Source organism: Dryobates pubescens, chromosome 9 (assembly GCF_014839835.1).
Source record: "Dryobates pubescens isolate bDryPub1 chromosome 9, bDryPub1.pri, whole genome shotgun sequence".
Lineage (NCBI taxonomy): Eukaryota > Metazoa > Chordata > Aves > Piciformes > Picidae > Dryobates > Dryobates pubescens.
The window spans coordinates 26427954-26442811 of NC_071620.1; the positions used below are offsets into that span (position 1 = coordinate 26427954).

A 14858-nucleotide genomic window follows, 5' to 3' on the forward strand; every position below is an offset into this window, starting at 1 on the left:
ACAGATATGTAAGACAGCACAAAGGTCCTTTTACATTCCCAACCAGCAAAGGCTCTTCTGCTGTGTTCTTTCTCTTTCCAAGGAACTTGCTAACAGAGTAAAGAGTTCAGTGATTGCTTGAGTCATTCCTCCTATTTATAAAGGCCAGGACATCCAATCAGGAAACAAAGCAAATAGGTGAGACTTAGATGAGCAATCACCCAGTTTAAATAGGAAGAACTTGGAACAACCGACTTGAGTATACACAAAAGGCCCTGTTTGTTCTAACAAATTATTTTTCAAAAATGAATGGGAGGATATCCTCTAAGCAACATGGTGGTATCCCAAATAAGTGGTAAAAAGTAAAGAAAGAGAAGAGAGCTCCACTGTAGACGCTACATACTTAAAAGTTAAAAATATTTCTCTCCCAAAGCTTGCCAGCAGTTCAGCACTGTATTTGAAACTCCTTAACATCATGTAGATTAACTCTATTAATATTATAGAAATGTTGGAAATACATAATATGCAGTACATATATGTTTCTTAGGTCAGAAGGCTGATATGTTACTGTTTATATATACTTAAATCACAGTGTTTCAGAGAAAAATATCAAATGACCAATTCCTGCAACTGCTGAATCATGTCATTCCTTGAATCTGTGCACTTCAGTTCAAATAAAAAAGGAATCATGAGAGTCAGAAAAAAAACAAAGGAAATTCTCTTCAGAAGTGAAAATATCATCCAGGAACCAAATACTGAAGAAAACAAATCAATTTTAAAGACACAAAGGTGAATAAGAGCTTTATTAAATGGTCACTGGCAGTCCAGGATTTCTCTTACCACAGCTATAGAAATAAATATTGTAAGTAAAGAGGAGACAGCTATATATGTTGAGTTTAAATTTCAAGTCTGTTATTTTGATCTGAAAAGCCCAGATTTTCTCACCAAGCAAAAAGATAATTATGGAAATACTGCATTGTACAAGCCACCCTTGTGCTTTATTTTATGAAGTATTGATGGGTTTATTCTTTTTGCATGGAGGCAAAACAAACCAGGAACTGCAGTTGTGCATTTGGAAACATTTATGGAAAATAAAGTTATCCTTCAATCCCCTCCTTCCACCACCACCTCCACTTTCCCACCATATTTGCCCCATTTCCACCCCATTTTCCCCCTTATTTCTCTCAAATCCCAGAGCACCTGGGCTCTGTTGGAGTCTCCTCCCACCCCAGGTGCAGCCACTTGCCCCTCCCCACCCACTCCCCTTTTTAACCGCCTCCAGGAAAGGCAGAAGCCCTAAGCTGAGCCCTTCTGGGCTGAGGATCCTCCTCTCATCACTGGTGAGTTCCCCTATGGTGCACACTGGGTGATGGTGGTGGTGACAACAAAGGCCGGGGGGCCTGGTGGCCCCCCGGTTGTTAGGAACATTATTGGTGTCTACTCCAATATCATCCACGGGTGCTGGCTGGGCCTCCTTACTGGGGCTGAGATCCAATATGTGGTATCTTGGCTGGTTGAGGGTCTTGCCCCAACCTCTGGGATGTGTGCAAAGATGGTGGTGGTGGAGCAGGAGCTGTTTGGGCAGGGCAGAGGATGGTGTAGAGGGAGCAGAGACTGCTTTGGGAAGATGAAGGGGAAGGGTGAAGGAGGCAAGGGGATTAAACTAGATGACCTTTAGAGGCCATTTCCAACTCTGGTGATTCTATGATCTAGTTCCAAACCCCTTGCCATGGGCAGGGATGCCTTCCACTAGACCAACATCTTTAAGGGCTTTTGCTTGTTTCTTTTTACTGTACACAGAAGTCAAAACATAATATGGTAGCTATGATGATCTGATAGATATTTTTTTATTTGAAGCTACCTTATATTGAAAATAAGGTCCTCTTTATATTGAGATAAGAAATCCCATCAAATCTGTAAAAAGGGTTTGGCTATTTCAATACTATTGCTCAGCAAAAGGTAGTCTCTGTCTGAAGTGCAGGTAGTGGAAACACTAAAGCAAATTCATAACTCTTTCCAGAAAGACAATTCTATAGTCTATGCCTAATTTTGCAGCCTCACTCAATCAATATTGATTCAGAAAAAGGGTAGGAAGGATACTGTAGGAGAGTTGGGACAGATGATCTTCAGAGGTCCCTTACCACTCCCTGATTCTGTGACAGGCATTTGTTAATAGCTAGCTTTGCTTCCAAACACACTGAAATATATGGAAACAAATTCTCTTGTGTCTACTGAAGTAACTTTTTTTTCCAGAAATATATTAATTTAAAGGTGATTACTTCAGTAACTAACCTCAAAATTTTCTGAGTTTTACATGAAAACAGATTTCCTTTATAAGCCTTCACAGTACCTCAATAATCAAGTTTGGCTTCTGAGATAGAAAAATGGTAACTGCCTTAGTAAACGAACCACTTGTTGGAATTCTGCTGTGCCTGTGTTAGAAATAAAGGTAAATAGGTGAAAAAGGACAATTAATCTAGCTCCTTTTTAGCAGCTCTTCTCAGTGAGGTCTAAATGAAATGTGCATTGTGGTATAATAAGAAATTTTATCACTACAAATTTGTTCCAAGCCTTTCTGTAGCTGCAGTTGAGAGTTTGTACCCATGTGGAAGGGTTGGGATTTTATTCTAGCATCTCTTTAAAGTGACAGCTGAGGTTTCCAGTCACAAGTCTCCTTGTAGAGCACAAGCTGCTCTCTTTTTATTTCGAATATTTTATCCATGCTTCCTGCACACCTGGGAGATTGATAGTTTGAGTTAAGGATATGAACTAGAGCACAGGAAGTTCTGTCTCAACATGAGAAGGAACTTCTTTACTGTAAGGATCAGGAAGCAGTGGAACAGGCTCCCCAGAGAGGTTGTGGAGCCTCATTTTCTGGAGACTTTCAAGATGCCTCTGGATGTGGTCCTGTGTAACCTGTGCTAGATTCTATGCTCCTGCTCTGGCAGTGGGCTTGGACTCAATCATTTCTGGAGGTCCCTTCTGACCCCTAACATCCTGTGATGAAACAAGAAATAGTTGGGACTTATTATAGAATCATATAATTGTTTCCATTGAAAATCTGGCACCTAACTACCAAGTCTGCTGTTGGAGGAGTAGTTGGAAATGGAGTAACTAGGAATTCAATACCACAAGCAAAAAGTGACTATTTTTAATATTGTACACCTACTGGTTGTATAAGTTAGTATTGTTATTTCTGTTTACAAATAAAAATTTTTGAAATATTACAGAATCACAGAATTATTGAGGCTGGAAAAGACCTCCGAGATCAAGTCCAGCCTGTGACCTAACCTCTCAACATCAGCTAAACCATGCCAGCAAGTGCCACATGCAATCTTTTCTTAAAGACCTCCAGGGATGTGATTCCTCCACCTCCTTAGGCAGTCCATTTCAGTGCTTAATCAGCCTTTCTGTGAGGAAGTGCTTCTTAACCTAACCTTCAGGAGATTAATGCCTGCCTGCAGGACTGGTGCTGATTACAGGATTTTGGGTTCATTGATCACAGGCTACTCTACAAGACCCCAGGCCTGCTAACTACAGATATGCAATGTTTGTCTCTAAGAGGAAAAAGAATCCTGGCAGGACAAGAATCCTCGGAATGATCGACCTGTCAGCTTCACCTCCGTGGCTGGGAAGATCATGGAACAGATCCTTCTAGATACCATGCTGAGACACATGGAGGATGGGGAGATGATTCACAACAGCCAGCATGGCTTTACTAGGGGCAGGTCCTGCCTGACTAACCCTGTGACCTTCTATGATAAAGTGACTATGTCAGTAGATCAGGGATAACCTATAGATGTGATCTATCTGGACTTCTGTTAAGGCCTTTGACAAGATCTTCCACAACATCCTGCTCACCAAATTGCAGGGATACAGAGATGATGGGTGGAATGTTCAATTGATAAGGAATTGTCTGGATGGTTGCATCCAGAGGCTGGTGCTCAGTGGCTTGAAATCCAGATGGAGAGCAGTGACAAGTGGTGTCCCTCAGGGGGTTATGCTGGGATCTCTGATGTTTAATATTTTTACCAATGACATAAATAGATTGAGTACACCATCAGCAAGATTTCAGATAGCACCAAGCTGAGTGGTGGTGTTGATACATCAGAGGGGCAGGATGTCCTCCAGAGGGACCTGGACAAGCTGGAGAAGTGGGCCCAGGTGAACCTCATGAGGTTCAACAAGAGCAAGTGCAGGGTTCTGCACCTGGGTCAGAACAGTCCTTACTATCAGTGCAGACTGGGGGATGAGGTGTTAGAAAGCAGCCCTGAGGAAAAGGACTTGAGGGTGCTGATAGATGAGAAGCTGGACACGTGCAGGCATTGTGTGCTTGCAGCCCAGAAGGCCAATCACATCCTGAACGTTAGATGTGTGGCCAGCAGATCCAGAGAGGTGATTCTGCCACTTTGCTCTGGTGAAACCTCACCTAGAGTACTGTGTACAGGTCTGGAGCCCTCAATTATAGGAAGGACCTGGGCCTGATGGAGGGCCATGAAAATGATCAAGGGGTGGGAGCACCTCTGCTATGAGGGCAGGCTAAGGTTGTTCAGTGTGGAGAAAAGATGGCTCTGGAGAGACCTAATAGCAGCCTTTCACTACCTGAAGGGGGCCTACAGGAAGGATGGGGAGAGTCTGTTTACAAAGGTCTGCAGTGACAGGATGAGGGGCAATGGCTATAAGCTGGAGAAGAGTGGATTCAGTTTGGGTGTAAAGAACAAGTTCTTTACTATGACAGTGGTGGAACAGGTTGCCCAGGGATGTGGTTGAGGCCCCTTCCATGGAAATAGTCAAGGTGAGGCTCAACAAGGCCCTGGGCATCCTGGTTTAGTTGGGGATGTCCCTGCTGACTGCAGAGAGGTCAGACTAGATGAGCTTTGGAGGTCCCTTCTGACCCAGACCATTCTATGGTTTACTTGTACTTTTTGCCCTAGGGTCAAGATTAACTATCAGAGTGGATTTTTTTTCCTGAATGTCTTATTTTTGAAAAATTTTCTTATGGTGGAGAATTCCCCAAATCTAGGAAATTAGGCATGCTATCATGGAACATCAACATGAAAATACAGTGATGTGTACTAGACAAGAACCAACTTCTGTATCTTCCATCAGTGCATACACTACAGATACTGAAAATTTCCAATATCTTAAGAAATACTTTTCTTAAATTCTCTAGCTTGCTGTGTTGCAAATTTCAAAAAGAATGTGTTGCAAATTGAGAAAGGAATGTGTTCTGTGAAACCCAAATAGAATTAAATAAATATCTCCAGGTGAGGTTTGAAAAAAACATGGAGATGACTGTGTATTTTTTATATCTTAGAGGGTATTTAAATAGTTACCTCAGAGTTTTCCAATTAATGTGTACAATAAGAATTATCCTTTCTGCTATTATAACAGCAAAGCATCCTTAAGGTCTGCTTAGGTACTCTGAAGAATGCCAGCCTCTGATTCCTCCTTCTTTATTCATTTAGAAAATCCATCCCAATTTTTCCCTAAATTTACAACCAAGAATAATCCAGGATCAAACAAAATTCTACAAATCCACTAGCATCAACAGGAAAATAATGAACTCTAAGAAAAGGCATGTAATTTAGTTCTTTGCCACTAATATTTATGTAGTTACAAAGTTCAATTTTCCAATTAATCCCTAGAACCTGTAGCTACAAGATCAAAGAAGTGTTTTTTTCCTTTTAAAAACACCCTGGTTTTTGACAGCTCTGTACCCACATGCACTCAAATACCCTTCACATAGGTATGTGTATGTAAATATCTATCTGAACACAATCTCCACTAGCTCTCATTTCTGGGTAGCTACACTAGTGTATTACAATTTCTAACTAAAAGTTCTCTGATAAATTAATTTGTTCCAAATTTCCCATTTCCATTGCTCTAAGTCCTGAAAAACAACACTCCAATCATTGAAAACTCTTTATAGGCATGATTAACAATTTTCAGTTCAGTAACTGAACTTGTTATGGCTAAGAATGTATTTACTCTTTCATTTTTCCTGAGAGGACAGAAATGGATACAAAGAATAAGTGGAATGTTTTCCTGTCTTGAGAAAGTTTGTGTTACATAGCATAGTATTTGAAAACCAGATATAAAATATATTAAAATAACAGTGTACTTTGATAGTTGGATGTAGTTACTTACCAGTGGAAATCAATAGTGACATAAAGGAAATGGTGTATTGTTGAGAGTACCTGATAGTTTATTTTTCAGAACAGCCACACATTACAATCACTGTCTTCCTTTTGTGGCAAACTACTGTTTTGCTTTCATAAAGACATCAAAATAAAAGATAATTCCTTCAATCTTGCTTCGTGTATTGGTGTTTGAAATCACTGTTTCATTAAGTTCATTCATGGATGTGAGCATAGAAAAGAAATTATTAAGAATTCATGGGCTAATATTAAAACACACAATCTTCATTCTCACTCATCTTGTCAGAACATGGAAACATACTTCCATGCTTGACTAAAGTCCAGAAAAATAATACCTACAGTCTTTCTTTCACCCATCAAGTGAGTCACCTTGTTGTAGGAGGAAATCAGGTTTGTCAAGAAGGACTTGTCCTTCATGAACCCGTGCTGACTGGGCCTGATCATCTGGTTGCTCTGCATGTGCTGCATAATTGCACTCAAGATAACCTGCTCTGTGACCTTCCCTGGCATCAAGGTCAGACTGATAGGTCTGTAGTTGCCTGGGTCCTCCTTATCTCTGGGCCATTCTTGTAGATGGGCATCACATGTGCCTATCACCAGTCATCTGCGACCTCCACACTTAGCCATGACTGCTGGTAAATGATGAAATATACCTTGGTGAGCACTTTCTCCAGCTCCCTCAGTAGCCTTGGGTGAATGCCACCCAGCATCACAGACTTACGTATGTGTAAGTGGTACAGTGGGTCACTAACCATCTCCGCTTGGACTATGGGGGCTTCTTTCTACTCCCCATCCCTAACTTTCAGCTCAGGGACCTGGGTAGCTAGTGAACAGCTGGCCTTACTCTTAATAACTAAGGCAAACATGGTATTAAGTACTTCAGCCTTTTCCTTGTCCTTGACCACTATGTTCCTTGAACATAGCTCTTTAGTATTCTGGGAATGTGAATGTATCTGGGTTTTAATTTGTACTGAAGTTAAATACAACATGAAAATTTTAATAATGGTTGTAAGATGAATTCAGGTTTTATCAAGCTGACAATTTTCATGTACTAGTTTGTACTGACGTTTAAACTGCAAAATGTATTAAATATACTTCTTACACTGAATTGCCATAGACTTTGTATATTCAACATTATTCTGTTCTTGTGGAGGTTTTAGGTTCCATTTTTGTTTAAGCAACTTTCCAGGAACAGATAAACAGGTAGATAAATTAATATTTAATGTTCAAACCATTATACCAGCAAATCCTCAGAAACAGAAGGGGAAGGAGAATCAAGGTTAATCAATAGGATCACGTCTTAGGTTCTGATTGTGCAAACAAAAAGAGACTTACTTAACTTTAAGCCTATAATTGAAAAGCTCATTCACTTTAATGGGATTATCTGCTTAAAGATCAGGTCATTGGTGTTTTAATGGAGGATCTGGAAGAACAGCTTCTGTAGACAAATAACATTATATACTTAAACACATCAGGAAAATTGGAAACTGCAGCATTCAGTTTCATAATGTGTCTTCCGTTACTCACAGTAATAATAGTCTAATGTCAAGTGAAACATTGTAAGACCATTTTCATGTTGTTTATATATAACATATATGATATGTGATATTAAGCTCTCTAGTACAGGTTGAAAGTCTTCAAGCAATCACACACAGTATGCTTAATACAAAAAATAGAACTGGATTCTTTGCCTCCAAAAAGCATCTAAAATTGTACATTTTCTGTACATATTTTCTGTATCTTCGCTTTGTAAGCGAGTGTGGTGAGGGTTTTGCAGTTGTCCAACATTATTAAAAGAGCATGACCGTCATGACTAAACAGCCAGAAAAAGTACATTCTGAGGAGGAAGGCATTTCACAGGAAAAATCAATTTCAGAGGAAAAAATTTGTATCTCTATCTCACTTTGAGCCTTATTTGACAGTGCTTGCAACTACACTGTTCCCAGAGTACAAGTAAGTTCAACAAAATTGCAAAAAGCAGTACACCAGGATATCTAAATGCAACACAAATTATCTGTGGATAAACTGTAATGTTATATCCTATTTATGAAAGTGGCCATTCAACCAAGTTAGTAGGGAGAACATAATCAAGTGAGTAATAGAACAACGAAAAAAGACATTTTTAAAGCATAACAGCTTAAAGATGATACATAAATATGTATATATTTAATAATTTTTTTATGAGGCCTGGAATATCTGCTATGAGAAAAATAAAGAGAAATAATAACTTCAAATTGTGTACCTGCAACTTTATCCCTAACCAATCAATGAAAGGGAGATTCAAGTTTTGCACTGATGCTTGTTCTCTCACATTTCAATGTTACTTGTTTCCTCACTGGCTAACTGCTACTCCTGATGAAAGTAAATTAGCATTTCATCGGTAAGCATACACAACTTTCCACATATTCTAACATGGATCTACTATTGTAAGAAAGGGATCAGGCTGTTAATGGTAGTATCAAGAAAATAAACTACCCACAGTGATTAGAGAAGCTTGAAAAGATAATAAAAGTTTATGTCCTGATCTGATACAAATGCAAGAGCATTAAGGAAGATTCAGACATACTGTTTCTTAATAGAGAAATTGTTTGAACAGGAAGCTAAAGCAACTTAGCAAATGGGAGACTAAAGGGCTACTCTGACAGGTCTGTCATTAGCATCTTTTCTCTCTAGGTAATAGTTGATAGAATATGTAGTTTAATGTAATATTAAAACTTGAGTATTAGTTTCCTTTCTATAACTTTGAAGAGTGAGGTGCTGACATTGCTGGAATTATACATCTCAAGACTGAACAGTCTGTAAAATATACTTAAGTTAAAATAACACTGACTAGAGTTTAATACTTCTGCATGTCCCTTGCATGAAGGGCTCTTACATGATTATTAATGAAGACTTTTTATGCATGAAAAGGTAAACAGAGACATGAAAAAGATACATACAAGCACACAGATGTTAAGTATCTAGTAAAGAATGCCACAATTCGGTGTGCCACTTAGACACACACAAGTTTATGGGGCCACCCATAAGGTGCTGAGGGAACTGGCAGGGGTGATTTCCAAGCCTTTTCTTCCATTATCTATCAGCAGTTCTGGTTGACTGAGGAAATTCCATAGGGAGGATCTGAGAAACTACAGACCTCTCTGTCTGACCTCAGTGCCAGGGAAGGTCATGGAGCAGATCATCTTGAGGGTCATTAAATGGCACATTCAGTACAACCAGAGGATCAGGACCCATCAGCAGTTTTATGAAAGGTAGGTCCGGCTTTGATGAACCTGATCTCCATCTATGACAAAGTGACCCCACTCAGTGCATAAGGGAAGCTGTGGATATCATGTACCTGGACTTCAATAAAACCTTTGACACAGTACTGCAACAGGTTAACCAGGTAAGTGGTAGTGCCACCAATCCCAGAGGTATTTAAAACATGTCTGGATGAGGTGCTTATGGACACGGTCTAACAATTGTGTACAGGGAAATGCCAGGTAATGGTTGGACTCAGTGATCACAGAATCATAGAAACAACAAGGTTGGAAAAGACCTCAAAGATCATCAAGTCCAACCTGTCACCCAAGACCTCATGACTACTAGACCATGGCACCAATCCCCTCTTGAACACCTCCGGGGACGGCAAATCCACCACCTCCCTGGGCAGCACATTCCAATGGCTAACAACTCTCTGTGAAGAACTTTCTCCTCACCTCAAGCCTAAACTTCCCCTGGTGCAGTTTGAGACTGTGTCCTCTCGTTCTGGTGCTGGTTGTTTGGGAGAAGAGACCAACCCCCTCCTGGCTACAACCACCCTTCAGGTAGTTGTAGACAGCAATAAGGTCTCCCCTGAGCCTCCTCTTCTCCAGGCTAAACAATCTTTTCCAATTAGGCAATTCTATGATTTAGTGTTTAATCCAAAGGTAATGAAAATAAGTAAGACTCTTGTAGAATTAACACAGTTCTGAATTATGTTACTTAACAGAGTAATAATATTTTTTAGTATTTTCCCTAAAGATAATAAAAAGACACTTATCTGTTCTACTTTTACAGAGAGTTAAATACTCCTTTTTCCCCTCTTGTGTAAGGCCTAAATTTAGAAAATAGTAAGTTCTAAGCTTCATACCATTACATTAGCTTTTGTAATAATTTACCTAATACTTTCTGCAACATTTTATGAAAATAGATAGTCTTTCTCTCAATTAATTAAATCAAAAGAGAGGAAATAACAAAAATTAATTCAATATCAGATTACACTGCAAATAGTACTCTTGGAAAACACTGTGGAAAGAATTTAAAGGAGAATTATTCATTAACCTGCAGTGCTACCTTTTACAAGTGTTTTCATAATTAACTGTGTTGATGACTTTGGAATCCAAGCTTTAATAAGAGTTGTGTCACTTGCCTATTTTTAGATGTTAGAATTCAAAATCTGATTTTATATTTACTTTAAAAACACACAAGAAATGACTAATTTGAATAAAATGTATATAACAATAAAGATACAAACAGGAACCCAAAATGTTTCAAACATAGCTGCTTCCTTGATGCTTACATTTTTGGTTATTTTGTCTGTAAATGGGGAATACATATCAAAGCAGTTATTTTTTCTGTAAACAGTGGCCCTTCAGCTCTGACAGCAAAGGACAGGCTGCACAACAAGAAGAGGTATCTGGGTAAAAAGGCAAATGGTTGCCCACACGGTGCTCAGACACTGCTTGTACACTTCTACACATTGGCTTATTTTCTTTGACATTTCAGTCTTTTTGCAGTACACTGGAGACACTGTCAGTAAGTGACATCTACCTCTGTAAAAATGGCCAAGAACAGACCAACTCTGTTTCAGCATGTATTTAAACAAAAGTCTGAGAAATCTAGCCTATTATGAGGATACCAAAGCTTTCATGGATGCAAAAGGGCATTTTCTATGTAGTTTTCCTATTTAAAACTCAATTATTAAAGAATATATAGCTGCACTCTATGATAATCAATACCTGAAACAGTACATAATTTGAACATGAACTCTCCATATCCGGCCAAAAGCAGCATTTAATTTACTTTAGTTTATAGATAAAAATAGATGCAAAGCACTGATCCATGTCAGTAATATTAGGTCCCTAACACTGTCTTGCCAAACTTTCTTCTAGCATGCATCCTGTTCATTTTTGCCATGGCCATTAGGTATTTTGCCTTACACATGAGAGAAAGCTAATCTGCCAATGACTAAATTTTGCCAAAATATTTTTTTTTTCTCTTTTCATCCTCTACCCTTCATTGTTTTCATTATGTAGACTGTAACTAATCAAAATCATGACATTTTTATGTTATTAGGTTATATCGATACCTTGTCATTCAAAGTAAGATTCTAAGTACTGGGCACTCACTCTATTTCTGCATTTCTTGAATCTACTTTCTCCTGGATATCTACCTTCCATTGATAGCAAAGATAAAAATCACTTCTTCATAACCAAGGTCAGATCAAATATTTTACAATGAGAAAGTTATAAACATATGGAGCTCCATCTCATCTCCTACAGCTGCTTAAGTAGTAGCATTATGAAAGTAAACACTGGCAAACATACTTTTTCCTTACTCATTTTTTTACTGCACTTTCACCAGGCAGAACAGAAATGAGACTCCAGGGGACAAGATAACTTCTACAGCCATACATCTACCAACCACAGGTGATGGCCTATATTATAACAGTCATTCCTAAAATATGTAATAAAAGAAATATTTATTTAAAAATTTCTAATCTTCCATGATCAGCCTCAGAGGTTGAGTGATTTGTCAGTTCTGTCATTTTCTGTTCTAGGAAATCATTATTCAGTATTCATCACTTGAAGTTACATTCCACCCAAAGCCAAAGGAGGCACATAGTCCCTTGGTGACAGAGGTATTGAAACTAAATTTCACAGATGAAGAAAAGTTGTGGCTAGGGAAGACAAGATTATTTCCTTCAACACTCCAGACCTATTAAAATCCACAGTTCAGTTGCTCTGTTTTTCTTCTGACTTCCTGCCATCTCACTTCAATTTAGGCCACATAATGGACAGACAGTTGTTCAGCTTTTTTGGCTGAGTCAGTCTTTCTCTGGTTATTGTGCTGCTCCCAAAGGACTGACTGAGCATCCGACATAATACTACAAAGGAGACAGAAACACAGCTGGCAGCTGTGCCTCTGGTAGCAATGTGCAAACAGATTGGTTTCACCAGGTCAAATCTGCATCCCAGTTTCATGAGCACAAAAAAATATTTCACACTCCTTCCAACTAGTCCTACTCCACTAAAACTTGACATTGTTCCTTTGCTTCCCAAGACTGATGTTTGTTGTTCTAAAAGGATTAAAAGTATGTGTATTCAAAAAGTTGCAGAAAGCATCTTGTCCCAGAGTCAGGGAGATCTTACAGCATTCTTTCCTGTACTTGTTTATAAACAAAAGATGCTGCAACATATGCTAAATCCATGGTCACAATTTTTGATCTAATGAAACTGCAACTTGGTATCACAAAATTCTGTCTCACTGCTTTCATATTTTCAATTCTGAGAAAAGAAAAAAATCATTCTAGCATTAATTTGCTGCAGTAGTGATAAAGATATTGTGTATTAGGTGCAGTGTTTAAACATTTTTTGTTTTTGACTTTTTCAATCAACAGTTTAAGTGCTTAATACACTTGAAAATAGACACTTCAAAGTCTGAGCTTCATACAGTAGTGTTCCAGTTCAGTTTCTCACATCCAAATCTACCCTGTATTATTCATTATTATATATTGCTTTCTCCTGCAGAGATATTTTCTCCTGGGAATAAATAGAAAGCATGTAACACCTGCATTTTGAAAAGAAATTTTAATGTGACATGATTCGAAAAAGCATTTGAATTAACAGACAAACATGCTGCAAATAAAGCTGACAGTCACTTACAGCATAAAACAGAGTGTCTTTTCTAGTAGCATGCAAATACATCTGACAGGCATATCTTTATTTAATTAGTTTCTGGTTTCAAGAGGCAGGGTTGTGTACACACATCCAAACTATGCTCTATAATTTTAGACACTTTCTATACTGAATATTTAAAACTACTTAGTATCCAAATCAATTTAACACGATGTCACTTGTGACACTGAGACGTACTTCTCAGTTTTGGCTTTCAACAATTTACTCCTTGTACCTCAACACTGCTCATAATTCCATCTTGCCCTTTTTTCTTCAAACCATTTCGGTTTCAGAATAGTTAGACTTCTATGTGTGTGCATATTTAAATGCTTCTTAGTATTATAAAAGTTTCATCCCAGTCCATCTGCATATCCTACTTCTGTGGCTAAAATAGCAAGTAAAACAGGCACTTACGGTTTAGCAGTTACAGGGCACTTCTGTACTCCTCCTTTTCCCAATGACTTGCCAAATCAAACCTACTGCCTCTTTAGCTGTTGAGAAACAAAAAACCCACACACGTCAGATTTCAAGGAACTCAGGGGGAAGTTATTTTACTTTAAAAAAAATTTCTCTTTCAGAGGAATGAAAGCTACTGTTAAACTTGTATATTCAGTGCTATAAATGGGAAAATATTTTTACAATACATTAATACTATCTTTTGAAGAATATTTTAATTATTATGTATGCACCTGAAGACAATATTCAGAACTGATTTGTCTGCAAAACACAATAATGAAGAGAAAAAAAAAGTGTGAAATAAAATCAGAAACTTAGGTTTGAAGTACCATACTCTCAGCATCCCAGCTCTACAGACACAGTGCTTTCACAACGTTGCAACTGATAAATGCATGAATTAAAGAGAAATTCCAAACTGGTTTTTTTTCCTGGATGTCAAAACTCTGTATTTTATTTACTAGAGAATGCAGAGATAAGGGGATTTTCTCTATATAAATAAGTAAATTTCTCCTGCAGAGTTTGATTTCCCCTATCCTTTTGCAAAAGGTAGCAATAGTAGAGGGAAATGTTGTTGCTTCTTATTTAGTTCTCCTTTGCATCCCACAAAACAAATTGTGTTAGTGAGTTTTCATCTAAAGATGAATAGAAAAGGCAAGTAAGTACATTAGTCAATATTTAATAAAATAAAAATTTTAAATCACTTGTTAATTCATCAGTGACCCTTGCATCTTTCCTGACACATGGGTCCCTATCCTCTATCTCCAGTGATACAGCAGACCAGTAGACATTAGTGTACCACCCTTAGGCTTATTTCTAGCAAGCCTGGCTTTGCACCCTTCCCCCTTCAAACACAGTTTAAAACTTTTAAAAGGAGCCCTGCTAGCTCCTGGGATAGGATCCTCTTTGCCCTTTGAGACAGGTATTGCCAGCAGACCTGGTGACCTATAAAACAAACCATGATTAAAGAACCAAAAGACCTGCCAGAGACAAAAAGCTTGGAGCCAGAAATTGATCTCCTGGCTCTTCCTGTGTATTCTCTCACCACACCGTGCAACTGGAGAGATAGATGAGAACAATACTTGTGCTCCTGATCCCTTAACCAGTTGCCCTAAGGCCCTGAAGTCCCTCTTCATTGCCCTTGGACTTCTTGCCATTACTTCATCACTGCCTACCTGAAAGATTAGCAGTGGACAGTAGTCTGAGGAGTGCATTAGGGAAGGAACAACCTCTCTACAACTACCTGAAGGAACATTGGAGAGAGAAGGGTGCCAGCCTCTTCTTGGAGACAAGTGACAGGACTAGAGGAAATGGTTACAAGTTGAACCAGGGGAGGTTGAGGCTGGAT

General features: G+C 38.6%; 1 protein-coding gene across 5 annotated transcripts in view; it reads right to left on the bottom strand.

The window, feature by feature from the left end:
* Positions 1 to 14858, bottom strand: part of CDH18 (cadherin 18) — a 153816-nt gene that overhangs the window by 98800 nt on the left and 40158 nt on the right. For all 5 annotated transcript variants that reach the window (XM_054164472.1, XM_054164469.1, XM_054164471.1 and 2 more), the window contains exon 2: positions 13472 to 13548. The gene's annotated coding sequence lies outside the window, so the exon portion shown is untranslated. The remainder of the gene's footprint in view (positions 1 to 13471; positions 13549 to 14858) is intronic.